Source organism: Phocoena sinus, chromosome 11, assembly GCF_008692025.1.
Source record: "Phocoena sinus isolate mPhoSin1 chromosome 11, mPhoSin1.pri, whole genome shotgun sequence".
NCBI lineage: Eukaryota > Metazoa > Chordata > Mammalia > Artiodactyla > Phocoenidae > Phocoena > Phocoena sinus.
In genome coordinates, this window is record NC_045773.1 from 66,904,485 (window position 1) to 66,922,877 (window position 18,393).

Here is an 18,393-nt window from a genome sequence, read left to right on the forward strand (position 1 = left end):
AAAAAAGCAACCAAGGATAAGAACAAAATAAAGGAGGGAGAAAATATATAAAAGAACAGAAATTAATAAAAAGGAAGAAAAGATAAAGCAGAGGGTCTTCTGATTGCTAAGGTTATTGGGGCCAACTTGCTGCCAAAAAAGCCCCCAACAACTAAAAACTGCTGTATAAAATAGTTTTAAAATATTCTTGAAAGCACAGAAGAGCTGACAAGATAAGAGGTAGGAGACCAAAGACTATAGGAATTCAGGAATTGGGACAGGTAAGCAAACATGAAAGTCAAATTTGCTCTGAGGTATTTGCCAATCTAGGCAAACTTGAATTTCATTATGAGAACTCTGTAGGGTAAGGAGGAATGAAATTAAAGCTCAGGGTCCACCAAGGTGGGGAGTCTATTTTTTAAAAATTAATTAATTTAGGCTGTGTTGTGTCTTCATTGCCGTGCGTGGGCTTTCTCTAGTTGCGGCAAGTGGGGGCCGCTCTTCGTTATGGTGCACAGGCTTCTCATTGTGGTGGCTTCCCTTGTTGCGGAGCACAGGCTCTAGAGTGCAGGCTCAGTAGTTGTGGTTCACGGGCTTAGTTGCTCCACAGCATGTGGAATCTTCCCAGACCAGGGATTGAACCCACGTCCCCTGCATTGGCAGGCAGATTCCCAACCACTGAGCCACCAGGGAAGTCCTGGTGGGGAGTCTATTAGAAGGCCTTCCCTGTATTAGTCATGGCCACAAAGGTCTATGATTAGAGTAAAGGGGAATCAGAAGTAAACTTACCCCCACATCTTGTCCCAAGAGACTCCAAGGAAAGTGAACTTAGTAGTACACTGAACATATGCGGGGGCTGGGGGGGGCAGGGGGAACTCTCCTTGAGACGTTGTAACCATAACTAACCTTTTTATAGGTTTGTAGCCCAAATTACATGAAGTATTCAAAAAAACTTTTAAGTCTAGTTTAAAGTAGTCCTAAACTGAAGTGTCTCTAAGTGCCTGGCAGAAGCAAACTCAGGCCTTCTCTGGAAGGATACATCTTTGTGCTGGTCCTCAAAGTATCACCATCAGTAATTTTTCAGGGACAATGACTAGTAGATAGTGAAAAACAACTGAGCATACAAGGAACAAGGCACTGTGAGAACCAGCAGAAATAACAGAACTGCAAAAATACCACATTATTAAACAATTATGATTAGGACAGTTTTTTGAATTATTTAAAATTTTTATTTTATTTTTAATTTTGGTAAAATACACGTAACAAAACCTACCATCTTAACCATTTTAAAGTATAAATATTTTATACTTACAATAGTCATCCTAGTGGCTAACAATGAGGACATTAGAATTAGAGAAGTTAGTTAATTTATCTTGTCTAAAGCTGTATATCTGGTCAGTAGCAAAATCAGGATTTGAACTCACACCTGCCTGGCTCTAAAACCAGTCTTAACACTCAACCCACTTGTGCCTTATCTGCCTCGGAGATTTGTGAGCTCAGAGAGCTCAGAGACTCTATTTATCCCACAGCTCCTAACAGAGGGCCTTGACTAGAAAAGAGCCTTGATTAGAGCAGACCCTTTACTACCTTCCTTCTCCTTATTCTTTTTTTTTTTTTTTTTTTTAACATTTATTTATTTATTTGGCTACATTGGGTCTTTGTCGCTGCATGCAGGCTTTCTCTAGTTGTGGCAAGCGGGGGCTAATTTTTGTTGCAGTGCACAGGCTTCTCATTGCGGTGGCTTCTCTTGTTGCAGAGCATGGGCTCTAGGTGCATGGGCTTCAGTAGCTGTGGCACACAGGCTCAATAGTTGTGGCTCATGGGCTCTAGAGCACAGGCTAAGCAGCTGTGGCACACGGGCCTATTTGCTCCGCAGCATGTGGCATCTTCCCGGACCAGGGCTCTGAACCCGTGTGCCCTGCATTGGCAGGCGGATTCCCAACCACTGCTCCACCGGGGAAGTCCCTCCTTCTGCTTATTCTTAAATGTTAGTCTTCCTCAGTGCACAAACCAAGACGCTCTTCTTACTTTATACTCTCTTCCTAGGTAACGTCACTTATTCCCGTGGTTCAGTTGCCATCTACACACTGACGACCCCCAAATCCAGTCCAGTCTTCTACTTGGAGATCCAAACCGGCACACTAAACTCTTCTGCCTCCATTTGGGAACTGTCTTTGGACTGCTCAAGCTCAATATGTTCCAAACTGAGCTTACAGTTTCTCCCACCCCACCCTCACCTGCTGCTACGACCTTCTGATATTTCAGTAAATATCAGCGTCCACCTGCCCATTTCCCCATGTACCTGCCTTTCTGTCATCCCCTACATTGCAAAACACTATGTTCCATCTACCCTCCCTCCCACGTATCTCTCGAATCAGTTATTGTTTTTCCCATCTCCACTGCCACCACCATAGTCCAATCACCACCATGTCTCCTCTGTGATTAACACTACTTATGCGGTTGTAGTCTTGATATAATCATGCATGGTGACCCAGCCATGTTGGGAGTTTGTGAGGAAAGGCAGTGCTTATGTGTGTATGGGATAAGAAGTCCTCACTATCATGATGGGAAGTCAATAGATAATGTCTAAAAATGATTAATCAAGAAATAGCAGTATACGTATGTAATTTAGAGATAAAGAGGTACATAGGAGGGGAAATAGAATTGATGTGTTTGCCTGTGGGAAGTATGACTAGGGGTGAGGGGAGTACAGAGGACTGAAGTTTTTATTATAAGCCTTTAAGTATTATTACTACACTTATATAATTCTAATTTAAAAATTTATGAAAATATAGTTGTTCCATGAATTCCTAATAAATCCAGATCATTAAATAAATCCCACTGGCTCCCTTTTGGCTGGTGTAACTTTAATACAGTATGTTCGTAGCCCCAGAAATGGTTTGCTGGCCTCATGGAAGCAAGGTTTGCTGGATAACTCTGTGGTAGTTTGAACCAAGAGCTAAAAATGTTACCATGGAAAGTAGTTGGTGATAGTGCAAAGTCTTTTCTGTTTATTAATTTTATTTATTTATTTGTTTGTTTTTGGCTGTGTTGGGTCTTTGCTGCTGCGCATGGGCTTTCTCTAGTTGCAGCAAGAGGGGGCTACACTTCGTTGAAGTGCGTGGGCTTCTCATTGCGGTGGCTTCTCTTGTTGCGGAGCATGGGCTCTAGGCACGCAGGCTTCAGTAGTTGCGGCACGTGGGCTCCGTAGTTGTGGCACACGGGCTTAGTTGCTCTGAGGCACATGGGATCTTCCCGGACCAGGGATTGAGCCCCTGTCCCCTGCATTGGCAGGCAGATTCTTAACCACTGCACCACCAGGGAAGTCTGTCTTTTCTGTTTATTTATGAAATTTTCTGAAAATGATACATCATTTCAACTACTACACAACTAGAAGAGATTCTGATTCTATCTTTGAATAGTTACAACATTTTAAATGGTTTTTAAGTTAAAGATATCTCTACGTAGATTTTTAAATAAATTATACTAGAAAAATAAAAAAATTAATATAACAGAATATTGTAAAAGAAAGAGTTGATTTTTAATCCTTCCACTTCACTTTAACATCATCCTTTTTGAACTCAGTAGAAGTGTGTAATGTTTATTTTTTATTTATTTATTTATTTTTTGTGGGTTTTTTTTTTTTTGTGGTTTTTTTTTTTTTGCGGTACGCGGGCCTCTCGCTGTTGTGGCCTCTCCCGTTGCGGAGCACAGGCTCTGGACGCGCAGGCTCAGCGGCCATGGCTCACGGGCCTAGCCGCTCCGCGGCACGTGGGATCTTCCCAGACCGGGGCATGAACTCGTGTCGCCTGCATCGGCAGGCTGACTCTCAACCACTGTGCCACCAGGGAAGCCCTTTGTTTTGTTTTTTTGACCACGCTGCGCGGGCTTGTGAGATCTTAGTTCCCCACCGACCAGGAATTGAAGCCAGCCCCTCAGCAGTAAAAGCGCAGAGCCCTAACCACTGGACTGTCAGGGAATTCCCTGTTTTGTTTTTTTGGAAGCTCTGCCCTACCAGGTTCAACCTCAGGGGTAGGGAGGTTCAACCTTGGGGGAGTGAGTTAATTAGTCATGTTCTAAGCCATCCACGGTATCCTGAAAAAGCAAGGGAAGAAATAGATTGTAGACAATGTAAGGGAGGCATCAATATTAAGAACAGCTTCAAGTCACAAGAAGCTATTAGCAAACCTGGATGTGACAGAGTTAGTCCAGTTAATAACCAGAAAAAAAAAATGTAATAGGGGGCTTCCCTGGTGGCGCAGTGGTTGAGAGTCAGCCTGCCGATGCAGGGGACACGGGTTCGTGCCCCGGGGTCCGGGAAGATCCCACACTCCGCGGAGAGGCTGGGCCGGTGAGCCATGGCCGCTGGGCCTACGTGTCCGGAGCCTGTGCTCGGCAACGGGAGAGGCCACAACAGCGAGAGGCCCGCGTACCGCAAAAAAAAAAAAAAAAAAAAATGTAATAGGTACTTTTACACTGAGAATATAATAGGTACTTCAGTAAAGAATGGTTTGAGGATGAATAAACTGCTACATATTTACACAATGGGATGTTAAACGGTCATCAAAATGAATGACTGTAGGAACACACAATTGGAATGAATCTTAGTAATGTAATAGTAAGTAAAAAAAGTACCAAAAGAAGATGTAGAGTTAAAAACAACTATAGATATATATTATACACACACACACAATTTTTGGACTGTATATATAGAAGCAATAAAACTATATAAGGAAAGCAAAGGAATGATGAACTTAGGACTCTAAATTACGATCACCTTGGGCCAGGGGAAGGAAGTGAAATGGGTTGGGCAGCTCATATACTCAGATCTGAATTACTGACAAGGTCCTAATTTTATTTTGGGTAGAGGATTTGAGGGTACATGTTACTTTATTAAAAATAACTCATATTTTAAAAGAGCTATGCATGGATCAGTGAGGAATATGTCATGCACCGAGGATTATGATGTCTAATTGTGAGCATATGAAGAACGATAAAAAAACACTAAAACAAAACACGGATAATAACAGCATTTACCTTGTAAAGTTGCTGTGAGGATTAAACAAGTTACTATGTTTAAAACACTCAACACAATGCTCGGAACATGGTAAGCAGTGTACTATGTAGGAGTTTTTGCTATCATCATTTTTGCTTTATGCCAAGGGGTAACCACTATTTATTATGCATATAAAACTACTATTGCGAATTCCTTGGCAGTCCAGTAGTTATGAAACAGGAGAGAAGGGGGCAGGGCACAACCTTTAAAAGAATGACATAGCCCAAGGGTTCGACGTAAACTGATTAGAACCAAATAGGTCCAAGATGACAAGTTGAATTCCACTAGACCTTAAACCTCAATATACGCTCATTGTAACACATCAGCAAGCTAAATGACACACCCACAGGTGCCATGACAGTTCCAAGGCCAACCGTAAAGGTCAAAAAGTGGGCAGTGACCCAATTTATGGAAATCCCCACCTCTTCCCCAAAATAGCTGGAATACCCCTCCCACTCATTAGCCTATGAAATTACCCACCCCTATAAAAACTGACAACCCCACATCCTGGGTCCGCTTTCACCTTCTGAGATGGCCCACACTGTGTCTGTGGAGTGTGTTTCTCTCTAAATAAATCCGCTTCTAACCTGTCACTTTGTCTCTCACTGAATTCTTTTGGTGATGAGGCATCAAGAATCTGAATTTCATTAAGTCCTAAAACCAGGTGTGTGATCTCAGTTAGAAGGCTGTGGAGGGCTTCCCTGGTGGCGCAGTGGTTAAGAATCTGCCTGCCAATGCAGGGGACATGGGTTCAAGCCCCGATCCGGGAAAATCCCACATACCACGGAGCAACTAAGCCTGTGTGCCACAATTACTGAGCCCGTGTGCCACAACTACTGAAGCCTGCGTGCCTAGAGCCTGTGCTCTTGTGGGGCCTTTAGGGACTTTCCACCCCCTCACTTGTTCCCGTAAACCAATTCTTCTCCCTATCGTGTGCCACTCCTTCTCCCTATCGAAACCAATTCTTCTCCCTATCGTGCGCCACTCCTTCTCCCTATCGAAACCAATTCTTGGAGTTTTTCAGTTGACGGGGACTTTCCAGACAGCGGGTAATTTTCCAGTTGCCCGTAACAGGTATACGCCCTAACCGCCACAATGAACAAACAACTATAACGGCCAGAAGGTGGGACAAAAGTTCCTAAGCCAATGAATTCAAAAGTCACCACATTTACCCAATCATTGTGAGAATATACCCGCCCTATGAGTAAATAAACCTATAAAAAGTATGTGATTCCGCTTTTAGGGGTTCCCATCGGCCTCCTGCGTGAGGTTCAGGGAACCCCGGTGCATCGGCTCCTAATAAACCTCTTGCGTGTTGCAACGGCTCTCGACTCTTGGCGGTTCTTGGGCGAGTTGGAATCCCTCGTAGACCGTTTGGGTCTAACACTCTGCAACAAGACAAGCCACAGTGGTGAGAAGCCCGTACACCACAATGAAGAGTAGCCCCTGCTCGCCACAACTAGAGAAAGCCCATGTGCAGCAACGAAGACCCAACACAGCCATAAATAAATAAATAAATTTATTAAAAAAAAAAAAAAAAAAAGACTGTGGGTTTTGGCCGGTTTCAAGTCCTGACCGCATGGATTCAAGTCCCAATCTGAGTTACATGGTTTCAGATAATGGTTTCATCTAGGACTACATGCTTCCACTGCAGGGGGCATGGGTTCCATCCCTAGTTGGGGAACTAAGATCCCGTATGCCGAGAGGCACAGCCAAAAAAAAAAAAAAAAAAAAAAAAGTGAAACTACTATTTATTAAGCGCATTGCAACAGACACCATCAGCTTCCCCCCTAATATCCATTTTCTCTTCTTTGCTAACAGAAGTCTTCTTTTGTCTAGGATGCCAGTGAACTTAGACACTGGCTAAATATTTGCTTTTCTAGATATTTGCTTGTATCAAGAGTGTCCATGGGACATAGTTCTGGCAAATGACATACAAGCAGAAATCTGCTGGGAAGACATTTGCTTTTCCTGATAAAAGAGGATGATGTGGCTGGCATTATTGTAAACAGATAGGCTAGGGTTCCCCAGAGAAAGAGAACCAAGAATGGCTTTCTTGACATAAGAGAACCTATTTTGGCCTAAGGCATTTTGTGATCTAAGCCTGGCCACAATGCTTGCCCTTGAACAGGTCTCAGTAATTAATGATCTTAAGGGAGGGAATGCCGAAACAAGGGAGGAGCAGTCAAGAAACAATAGTGCAGCCTTGGGGCAGGGCCCTGGTTCCTCAAGGGATATATATATAACAATAGACATAAAATCTAAAAAAAAATTTTATTGAAGTATAGTTGATTTACAATGTGTTAATTTCTGCTGTACAGCAAAGTGATTCAGTTATACATATATATACCTTTTTTTAATATTCTTTTCCATTATGGTTTATCACAGAATATTCAATAGTTCTCTGTGCTATACAGTAAGACCCTATTGTTTATCCATTCTCTATATAGTAGCTTACATCTGCTAACCCCTACCTCCCACTCCATCCCTCCCCCATTCCACACCCCCTTGGCAACCACAAGTCTGTTCTCTCTCTGTGAGTCTGTTTCTGTTTCACAGAGAGGTTCATTTGTACCATATTTAGATTCCACATATAAGTGATATCATATGGTATTTGTCTTTCTCTTTCTGACTTGCTTCACTTAGTATGATAATATCTAGGTCCATCCATGTTGCTGCAAAAGCATTATGTCATTCTTTTTTATGGCTGAGTAGTATTCCATTGTATATATATGTACCACATCTTCTTTATCCATTCATCTGTCATGGACATTTAGGTTGCTTCCATGTCTTGGCTATTGTAAACAGTGCTGCAGTGAACATTGGGGTACATGTATCTTTTCGAAGTATGGTTTTCTCTGGATATATGCCCAGGAGTAGGACTACTGGGTCATAGGGTAGCTATAGTTTTAGTTTTTTAAGGAACCTCCATTACTGTTTTCCACAGTGGCTGTGCCAACTTACATTCCCACCAACGGTGTAGGAGGGTTCCCTTTTCTCCACATCCTCTCCAGCATTTGCATAACAAAATCTTTTGAGTTTTGTAGGAACTAAGGCCCCCACCCAGGTAGAGGATAGGATGGTGATGTTGACACTCCTGACTTTACTAAAGTCAACTAAAGCTTGGACTCTGTCAACCTTTGCCCCAATTCTATGCTGAATTCTCCTCTGCTTAAGTCCTCTCATGAATATGCATGTACCCTTAGCTTAAAACTTCCCCAATTTTGCTGTTTGGGGAAGCACTGCTTTGGGAAAGATCCCTGGTGTTCTCCTTACTTGCTGCAAGTATTAATAAATCCTTCCTTCTTTGGCTTGGATGTGTCTGTTGGCTTGGTTATGTCTATTGGCTCAACACCCACCAAGAGGCAAACCCAGTTTTTGGGTAACACTATCTCTACATCTTCTTTCTTCTTAGCTTGAATATACTATGTTGCCTAGAGCCTCAGCAGTCACTTGTTACTATGAGGCAACAGGCATGAAGACAAAAGCAAATATGCCAAGGATGTCAAAATTGAGAAAGAAAGTCTTTTTGCATTTTATTGATCACTTCTGAAGTTGAATATTATTTTAATTTTTTTGGTCGCACCATGCAGCATGTGGAATCTTAGTTCCCTGACCAGGGATGGACCCGCATGCCCCCACTTCAGTGGAAGCATGGAGTCTTAACCACTGGACCGCAAGGGAAGTCCTGACGTTGAATAGTCTTATAAGTATTGATACGTGATTTAAAAATCTATGTCTAAATAAGTCTAGAAAATCATTTTGATAAGTAGAAAATAAAAATACAAAGTGATGAGAAAGCCTTAAGGCATAATTTAATTAATAGTATTTTTCTTTCAGTGATACCTGGAATAGTAATGCATCTTGCATTTGATAATATCTTAGATTTACACAGTTATGGTAAGAACTTTACATTTTCTGTTCCTTTCACAATTTGACTTGTGATCCCAGCAGAGAATGTGGCAGCCGGCTCTCTTCAGCTGGATCTCTGCATTATTGGGTTGAGGGAGGAAAATACCAACGTCAATGAGCACATTATAAGAGCCTAAGGCACCTATATCAATTAAGAGTACATTTGGCTGCGGAGAGCAGAGACTCGAACAATAATAGTTTTTAAAAAAAGAGAGATTTATTTTCTTCTTATAACAAAAAGTCTAGCAGTGGCAGTCCAGCCTTTGGGCATTGGCCTCTGAAGGGCATGTCTGTGTGGATAATGAAAGGTAGGATAAAAAACTTTTTAAAAAAACTCTTTGAGTGTATTTTACTATCCCCCTCCAAACTATTATATTAGATATCTATTGCCCTGTAATGAATTACCTCAAACCTTAGAAGCTCATGATGACAAACATTTATTATCTTATCATTTCTGTGTGTCAGGAATCTGGGTGTAGCTTAGCTGGGTAGTTCCGGCTCAGGGTCTCTCATGCGGTTCAGTCCAGCTGTTGGCTCAGCTGTGGTCATTTGAAGGCACTACTGTGGGGAGGAGATCCTCATCCAAGCTCACCCACGTGGTTGTTGACAGGAAGCCTTAGTTTCTTGCTGGTTTTTGGCTAGAGGTCTCAATTCTTCACCTCATGAGTCTTTCCATAGGCTGCCTGAGTGTTCTCACAACATGGCAGCTGGCTTCCTCCAGAGCAAGTGAGGAGATAAGAGAGACGAAAATGGAAGCTGCAGTACCTTTTATAACCTAATCTCAAGAGTGACGTCTATCATTCCAGCTGCATTCAATTGGTCACACAAACCAAGTCTGGAGGGGCCTATGAGGTATTTATACCTGCACAAAGGTGTAAACACCAGGAGGCAAGGATTATTGATGGCCAGCTTGGAATGCCTACCACAACTATGTGTTTTGTTTGTTTGTTTTATAGGTTAATTACATTAATTAATTAATTTATTTTTGGCTGCATTGGGTCTTTGTTGCTGCGTGCAGGCTTTCTCTAGTTGTGGCGAGCGGGGCCTACTCTTTGTTGCGGTGCACGGGCTTCTCATTGCAGTGGCTTCTCTTTGTTGCGGAGCACAGGCTCTAGGTGCACAGGCTTCAGTAGTTGTGGCACGCAGGCTCAGTAGTTTTGGCTTGCGGGCTCTAGAGCGCAGGGTCAGTAGTTGTGGCGCACAGGCTTAGTTGCTCCGTGGCATGTGGGATCTTCCTGGACCAGGGCTTGAACATGTGTCCCCTGCATTGGCAGGCGGATTCTTAACCACTGTGCCACCACGGAAGCCCCAAACTATGTGTTTTTAATATATATATATATATATATATATATATATATATATATATATATAGTAAAAGCATAGTTGATTTAAAACAAGAAAATAAACAATTATAAAAACACTAGATATAAGCAAAACACCAAATGGCTGTTACTAATTCACTCTTCCACCAAAAGTAAATGTACATACCTGTTTCAGGATATATATGCTATAATTTGGTATTACTGTTTTAAAATTATTTTCCATCTTGACTTACTCTTTCCATTTAACCTACGTAGTAAGTAAAAAATCGTATTTTAATTTTTTCATCTTACTGATTACTACTCTTAAGGCTGAATATTTTTTTTTTAATTTATTTATTTAATTTATTTATTTTTGGCTGCGTTGGGTCTTCATTGCTGTGTGCGGGCTTTCTCTAGTTGTGGTGAGCAGGGGCTCCTCTTCACTGTGGTGGCTACTCTTCATTGCGGTGGCTACTCTTGCTGTAGAGCATGGGCTCTAGAGTGCAGGCTCAGCAGTTGTGGCACACGGGCTTAGCTGCTCCACGACATGTGGGATCTTCCAAGACCAGGGATCGAACCCGTGTTCCCTGCATTGGCAGGTGGATTCCTAACCACTGCGCCACCAGGGAAGCTCCTAAACATTACAATTTTTTTTTTTTTTTTTTTTTTTTTGCGGTACACGGGCCTCTCACCGTTGTGGCCCCTCCCGCTGCGGAGTACAGGCTCCGGACGGACGCGGAGGCTCAGCAGCCATGGCTCACTGGCCCAGCCCCTCCGCGGCATGTGGGATCCTCCCGGACCGGGGCACGAACCCGTGTCCCCTGCATCGGCAGGCGGACTCTCAACCACTGCGCCACCAGGGAAGCCCAAGGCTGAATATTTTAAAAGTATTTGTTAACTAGTTTTACTGCCCTTTTTACACTGTTTATATCATTTACCTGATATATTCATGTATTAGGATGTTACTGATTTTTTTTTCAATCCCTGGTCAGGGAACTAAGATCCTGTGTGATGCGAGGCGTGGCCAAAAAAGAAAAAAAAATCCCCTACCCTTGGTATCTGATCACCCTGGCCTGCCTTCAGCAAGAATCCTCCAGCCTTGATGTTTCCTCTCGGTCATTTTCCATGTACTGCTCCCCACCCTGCTACTTAGCTATAAATCTCTACTTGTCCTTGTATTCAGAGTTGGGCCCCCTCTCTCCCCTACCACAAAACCTCCATTGCAATAGTCCCTTTTGAAGAAAATCGTCCTTAGAATCTTTAACAAGTGTCATGAATATATATATATATATATATATATATATATATATATATATATATATTTTTTTTTTTTTTTGGCTGTGCCACGTGGCTTGGCTTGTGGGATCTTAGTTCCCCGACCAGGGATTGAACCTGCACCCTCGGCAGTGAAAGCTCAGAGTCCTAACCACTGGACCGCTAGGGAATTCCTTCATGAATAATTTTTTTTCTTTAACACCTCAGTAAAAATGCCTATACCTTATGTGGGGCCTGAAGCAGGCGCTGGTGGGCTTCAAGGCTCCATTCCGTGGGCTTGCACGAGGCAGCTGTCAGCAGGCCCCATGATGGTCACAGGTACGAGGCTGGCCCTTTTCTGGCACCAGGTTCTACTTCTGGATTCTGAGGCATCCCTGAGAGCCAGAGGAGCCCTGGTAATAATGGAGATTGGATTTCCTTCTAGTCTGGCAGTGTCCGGCCAATTTAGTTGGATTTTTAAAAATAAAAATGAGGGGCTTCCCTGGTGGTGCAGTGGTTAAGAATCTGCCTGCTAATGCAGGGGACACAGGTTCGAGCGCTGGTCTGGGAATATCCCACATGCAGCGGAGCAACTAAGCCCGTGCACCACAAGTGCTGAGCCTGTGCTCTAGAGCCCGCAAGCCACAGCTACTGAAGCCCGCACTTCTAGAGCCTGTGCTCCACAACAAGAGAAGCCACCGCAATGAGAAGCCCACGCACCGCAACAAAGAGTAGCCCCCGCTCACCACAACTAGAGAAAGCCTGCGTGCAGCAATGAAGACCCAATGCAGGCCAAGATAAATAAATTTATTTAAAAAAAAATGAAAATGAATACTTTGCATATATGAGCTCTTAGAGACACATCTTCTACAGTCTCTTGTAAAAAAATCTATCGACTTAAATAAAAAAGCTACTGAGATAATTTATAACCTCTTCTTACTCCCTTTCCTTTGGCTTTGTATACCACAGAATCAGTTCGTACCATAATTGGACACTCTAATGCAAGAAAGAAGTATTTCATTTTATTTTATTTTATATTTCCACATGTCTTGTGGGATCTTAGTTCCCCAGCCAGGGATTGAAACTGTAATCCCTGCAGTGGAAGCACAGAGTCCTAACCACTGGACCGCCAGGGAGGAATTCCCTTTATTTTTTAAAAATAATATCAAATCGGACTCAGTTTTCTTCCTCAAGGAGTTAGGGAGAAACTCTATCTCAATCAGATTTTTTTGTTGTTTGTTTTCACTTCCCTCTCTCCTTGCTGGAGTCACATAGAACTCCCAAGTTCATCCAATCCTGGAAACTCAAGGAAGGGCTCTAGACTTCAGGCTGGTGTGGCTGCTCACTGTGAGAGGCTTGATGTCCTAGCCTCAGTGATCCCACTGTCCACAGCCCCGAAGGTTGTGGCTCACAGCTCAGTCCCCAGCCTGGGGTCCACACAGACATCCTGTCACTCTGGGGTCTGGGAGGGAGTCAAACACAGGCCCCAAGGTGGTCAGAGCCAGGCACCTCTCCATTCCCAAGGGCAGGGAAATTCCACTTGCTGTGGGGGTTGGGAATGACTCCCTTCTCCCTCATCTTTTCAAATCTACACCCACTACCCACCCACATCATCTAAATCTCTGCCTTTGAGAGCCTAGATTTTCCAAAACAAAAGTATTTTAACTCTCCAACGGGGGAAGAGATGCTCAGTCATCTTAAACCTACAAAGGAAAAATGCCTGTCATGCTTTGGTGGTGTATCAACCAAGAAGCAGGAGACCAGCCCCAACTCTGAATGAGGCAATTCTGACAATAAATCACACTGCTGCATACAAAGTCCTCACGATTTGACTCCAGTCCAACTTTCCAGGAACATCTCTGAGCATTCCTTCTCATGTTTATAATACTCTTACTTTCTCAAATATCTTTTCTCCCTTTCTCCACCTGGCTCACTCACACTCATCCCTCAAGGTCACTGGAATCCTCAAGAAGGTGCCAGGGCTCTAGTTTGGCATTTGTAGTTCTCTTGGCCTTTCTTTTATGGTTATAAGCCTCACACCAGTATCACAAACAGGAGTGCGACAGTAAGCTCTGTTTGTCTCTTCCACGGGAAGGAAACCACTTCCCCGAACCCCCCCAGCAGCCTTCCCTTCATGGCTCACTGGCCAGAACTGGGTCACAGCTTCTGCTGCAGGGGAGGTTGGGGAAACCAGTTCCTGACAAAGCTGAGTAGAATTGCCATCATTAGTTTAGACATATCATGAGTTATGCCCAGACTGGGAACACAGTTGCCTCACCTCTCCAAAAGATTAGTCCCCTTAACGGGGAAGAAGGAAGGAAATGGCTAATAAAGTCTACCACAGAGATCCTGTTCCATTAATTATCCCTTCTTCCCCTATGACATGGCAAGAACTCTTACTATCTGTTTGCCCCTTCTTCCACAGAAGCAGGATTTTTAGATATACACATGATTGGCCAGAATAAGGTTTGCCTTTCCTGGCCTCCCTTGCAGTTGGGTAGAACTGTGTGACCAATCTCTGAGAGTGGGTTGGAAGGGGGAGAAATGAATGTAACCACCAGGTGTTCAGGATAAAGTCATGTCCCTTTCCCTCTTCCCAATGGCTGAAATGTGGATGGAGTAGGGAGTCATCTCAGACCAACTGGGCAAGGACGTGATAAACACAGAGAGAAGGATCTAGGCTTCTGAAGATTCCCAGAGCAGGGCTGCCCACTTACTTAGGCTCTTACATGAGAGAGGGAAATGATAAACTCCTATCATGTTTAAAGCACTGTTATTTTGCAGCCAAACTTATATCCTAATAAACACAATTGCCTCCAATCCTCTGCCTGTAAGCATGCCAAAGTCTTTCCCAGCTCAGACAATCTCTCCTTTGACCCTGTGTCTCTCTCTGATTTACATTCAGGCTTTGTGTTAGGGCAAGCAACAGATACTGGCTCTTGGCTGATTTAAGCAAAAAAGGCATAGCTCATAGATGTGTGGAAAGGACCAGTTATCTATTGCCACAATGATGCTACATAAGCAACCACAAAACCTCAGTGGCATGTAACAATGAACAGTACTTAGTTCACAAGTCTGTGGGGTTCAGCGTATCTGGGGCTGGGCTGAGCTGGGCTGATTTCAGCTGGACTCACTCGAGTGTCTGGGGTCAACTGTTGGTTGGCTAGACAGTTTTGTTGATTTTGGCTGAGCTCATTCATATGCCTGAGGGTCAACTGACTGTTGGCTGATCTAAGATGGCCTCAGCTGGGATAACTCAGGGAGACTTGGCCTAGGGCCACATGTTTGTCATCATCCAACAGGCTAGCCTAGACATGTTGTAATGGCAATGGCAGAGGACAACAGTGAGAGTGCTACAGATTGAATGCTTTGGTCCTCCCCAAATTCATACGTTGAAAAGCTAATGCCCAAGGGGATGGTATTAGAAGGAAGGGCCTTTGGGAGGTGATTAGGTCATGATGGTGGAGCCCTCCTGAATGAAGAGATCCCAGAGAAATCCCTTGCTCCTTCCACTATGCGAGGACATGGCAAGAAGTTGGCAGTCTGAAACTCGGAAGAGAGCCTTTGCCAGAATCCGGCCACGCTGGCACCCTGATCTTGGACTTCCAGCCTCCAGAACTGTGAGAAATAAGTTTCTGTTGTTTACAAGCCACTCAGTCTGTAATATTTTGTTATAGAATCACAAACAGACTAAGACAGAGAGCAAGTGCAGCCACCCAAGTGCTTTTCAAGCTTCTGCTTGTGTAATGTTTGCGAACATCCATTGATCACAGCAAGTCACAATAGTCAGTCCAGAGTCAGAATGAGAAGGTCCCACGGGACTTCCCTGGTGGTCCAGTGGTTAAGACTCTGTGCTCCCAATGCAGGGGGCCTGGGTTCAATCCCTGGTCAGGGAACTAAATCCCACATGCTGCAACTAAGACCGAGTGCAGCCAAATAAATAAATAAATATTAAAAAAAAAAAAAAGAATGAGAAGGTCTCACAAGATAATACGGATGCAGGGAGAGGTGAAGAATTGGGGCATGAATGCCATCAGTCTACCACACCACATTCAGAGGTTTTGCTTACAGGATGGTAGCCAATATCACACCACAGGGCTGGGCCACTGAAGACACTGCTGCTGCCAGCAATGAGCATTTGATGCCATAGTTACACTGAGAGAGAGGCCTTCTAGCACCAGACTCTAGATGTTGCTGTTGCCAGAGCTATTCCCCCCAACTGGGTGTTGCTGTCACAGCTGGCACTGCCCACCAAGAATGGATTTTCTTGTTCTCTTTTTTCTTTACCTCATAAGCTCCTCCTGATTCAAAATCTAGTTTGGGAAAATTGTATTAGCAGAGCCTATGACATGTGCATATGACTTAGTTCATAAGGAAGGATGGAAAACTAAGTAGCTGCCATTTTTAGCTGCAATACTGGTAGGTGAGCTCTGCTTCTCACAAAGTTTCATAGAGTGAAAAATTCTCCGTACATGGGAAAGGGGTTTATATTACAGGCAACTAAAGAACTAAAACAGAACAACAGTGATGAGGGGGAGGAAGAGGAGGAAACTAGCCTCTCAATCTCTTCACAGCTAAGCTTCTTCTTTTTTTTTTAAGCTTCTTCTTTCTCTCTCTCTCTCTCTTTATTTTTTTTAGGCTGCACCACGTGTCTTGTGGGATCTTAGTTCCCCAACCAGGGATTGAACCCATGCCCTTGGTAGTGAAAGTGCAGAGTCCTAACCACTGGACTGCCAGGGAATTCCCCCACAGCTAAGCTTCTTGAAAGAGTACACCTAGCTGACTTTTCTCTTCTACTTTTCTTCCATTCCACTTCTATAATAATCAGTTATGGCCACACTAATAATGCAAAACCCAGTGGTTTACAACCACAAGCATCTATTTTTCTCACTCTTGCTTCAGGCTGCAGATCAGCCTGAAACAACTAAATGCTCACCAGTAGTAACATAGATAAACTGTGCTATTTATAAAACGGAATGTTATACAGCAGTGGAAAATGAGGGTAAATCTCAAAACCATCCTGTTGTCTAAAGAATCAAGCAACAGGAGAATGGATACCATACAATATCATTAATATAAACAATACTTTACTTAAGGTTACAAACGTAGGTTGAAAAATATAAATACACAGAGGATGATTAATACAAAATTCTGCACAGTGGTAACACCTGAAGTGGGGAGAAAGGGGAATGCCCAGAGCAAGGACCTCCAAGAGGCATCTAAGGTACTGGTGATGTCCTGCTGTTGCATAGTGTGGGGAGTGGGTACATGCAGGCAAATGCTATTATAATTCATCAAACTATACATATTAATTTTTAAAAAAATAATTAATTTTATTTTTGGCTGCTTTGGGTCTTCGTTGCTGCGCGGGCTTTCTCTGGTTGTGGCAAGCGGGGGCTACTCTCCGTTGTGGTGTGCAGGCTTCTCACTGCGGTGGCTTCTCTTGTTATGGAGCATGGGCTCTAGGCACGCGGACTTCAGCAGTTCACGGGCGCAGTAGTTGTGGCTCGCGGGCTTAGTTGCTCCGCGGCATGTGGGATCTTCCCATACCAGGGCTCGAACACGTGTCCCCTGCATTGGCAGGCGGATACACATTAGTTTTATACATTCTTTCGTGTATGTGGTATATTTAACATCCCATGAGAAAAACCTACTACAGGTGAGGATGTGAAGCAATGGAAACTCATTGCTGTGAGGACCAATATAAATTGGAAAAACCATTTCAGAGGGCATTTTGCAGAGTCTAGTTAAGTGGAAACTGTGCATATTCTGTGATCCTGCAATATTTTTCTTGGGTGTCCCTAGGCGCCTTAAAGCAATGGGTTTTTCAAACTTTGTGACAACCGCTTACTAAGAAATACATTTTACATTACAATCAAGTACATATAAATGCACACAAACACATGTATGTATAAGTGCGTATAAAGTTGAAATTAAAATTTTGCACAACAATGCCTTTTCCTATTACATGTAACATGATCTGATCTTTTCTAATCCTGTCTATTCCTTTTTTTAAATTGAGATATAATTGATACATTATGTAACTTTAAGATATAAATGTTCTATTTGATTTCATTAAAGGTCGCAACCTTTAATGTCAACTCACTAATAGTTGACAAACTGTACTTTGAAAAACACCATAGTAGAGAAAATTTTGCACACGGTAAATGTGTTAAAGAATGTTAATTGAACACTGTTCAAAATAAAAATAACTGGCGATGACAACTGAGGAATATTTACATAGTGGAACACAATAGGGCAGTTAAGATGAACAAACAAGAGCTTCTTGTGTCAACAGAATGCAGCGTGAAAAAACCCAGTTGCTGAAGCATATGTACAGTGTGTTGCTATTTATAGTTTCAAAACATGTTTATAGATTCCCACATATATAGTAAAAGTCGACAACATGGACGAGAGTGGATCCTGGTTTCCACTGGAGAAGGAGGGGAATGGGATCAAGGAGGGGCAAAATGGGTCTTATAAGGTTTTTTGTTTCTTAATCTTGTTATTTATTATTCTTTTTTTTTTTGGCCACTTGGCTTGCAGGATCTTTTTATTTTGGCTGCATTGGGTCTGTTGCTGCGCACAGGCTTTCTCTAGTTGAGGCAAGCAGGGGCTACTCTTCGTTGCGGTGCGCGGGCTTCTCATTGCAGTGGCTTCTCTTGTGGAGCACGGGCTCTAGGAGTGTGGGCTTCAGTAGTTGTGGCACGCAGGCTCAGTAGTTGTGGCTCGCAGGCTCTAGAGTGCAGGCTCAGTAGTTGTGGCGTTCGGGCTTAGTTGCTCTGCGGCATGTGGGATTTTCCTGGACCAGGGATTGAACCCATGTCCCCTGCATTGGCAGGCGGATTCTTAACCACTGCGCCACTAGGGAAGTCCCGCGGCTTGCAGGAT

The 18,393-nt window shown here is 43.3% G+C and overlaps 1 protein-coding gene across 1 annotated transcript in view; it reads left to right on the forward strand.

The window, feature by feature from the left end:
- TBC1D22B (TBC1 domain family member 22B) overlaps positions 1 to 18,393 on the forward strand; it is a 126,000-nt gene that overhangs the window by 37,691 nt on the left and 69,916 nt on the right. The window lies entirely within an intron of this gene.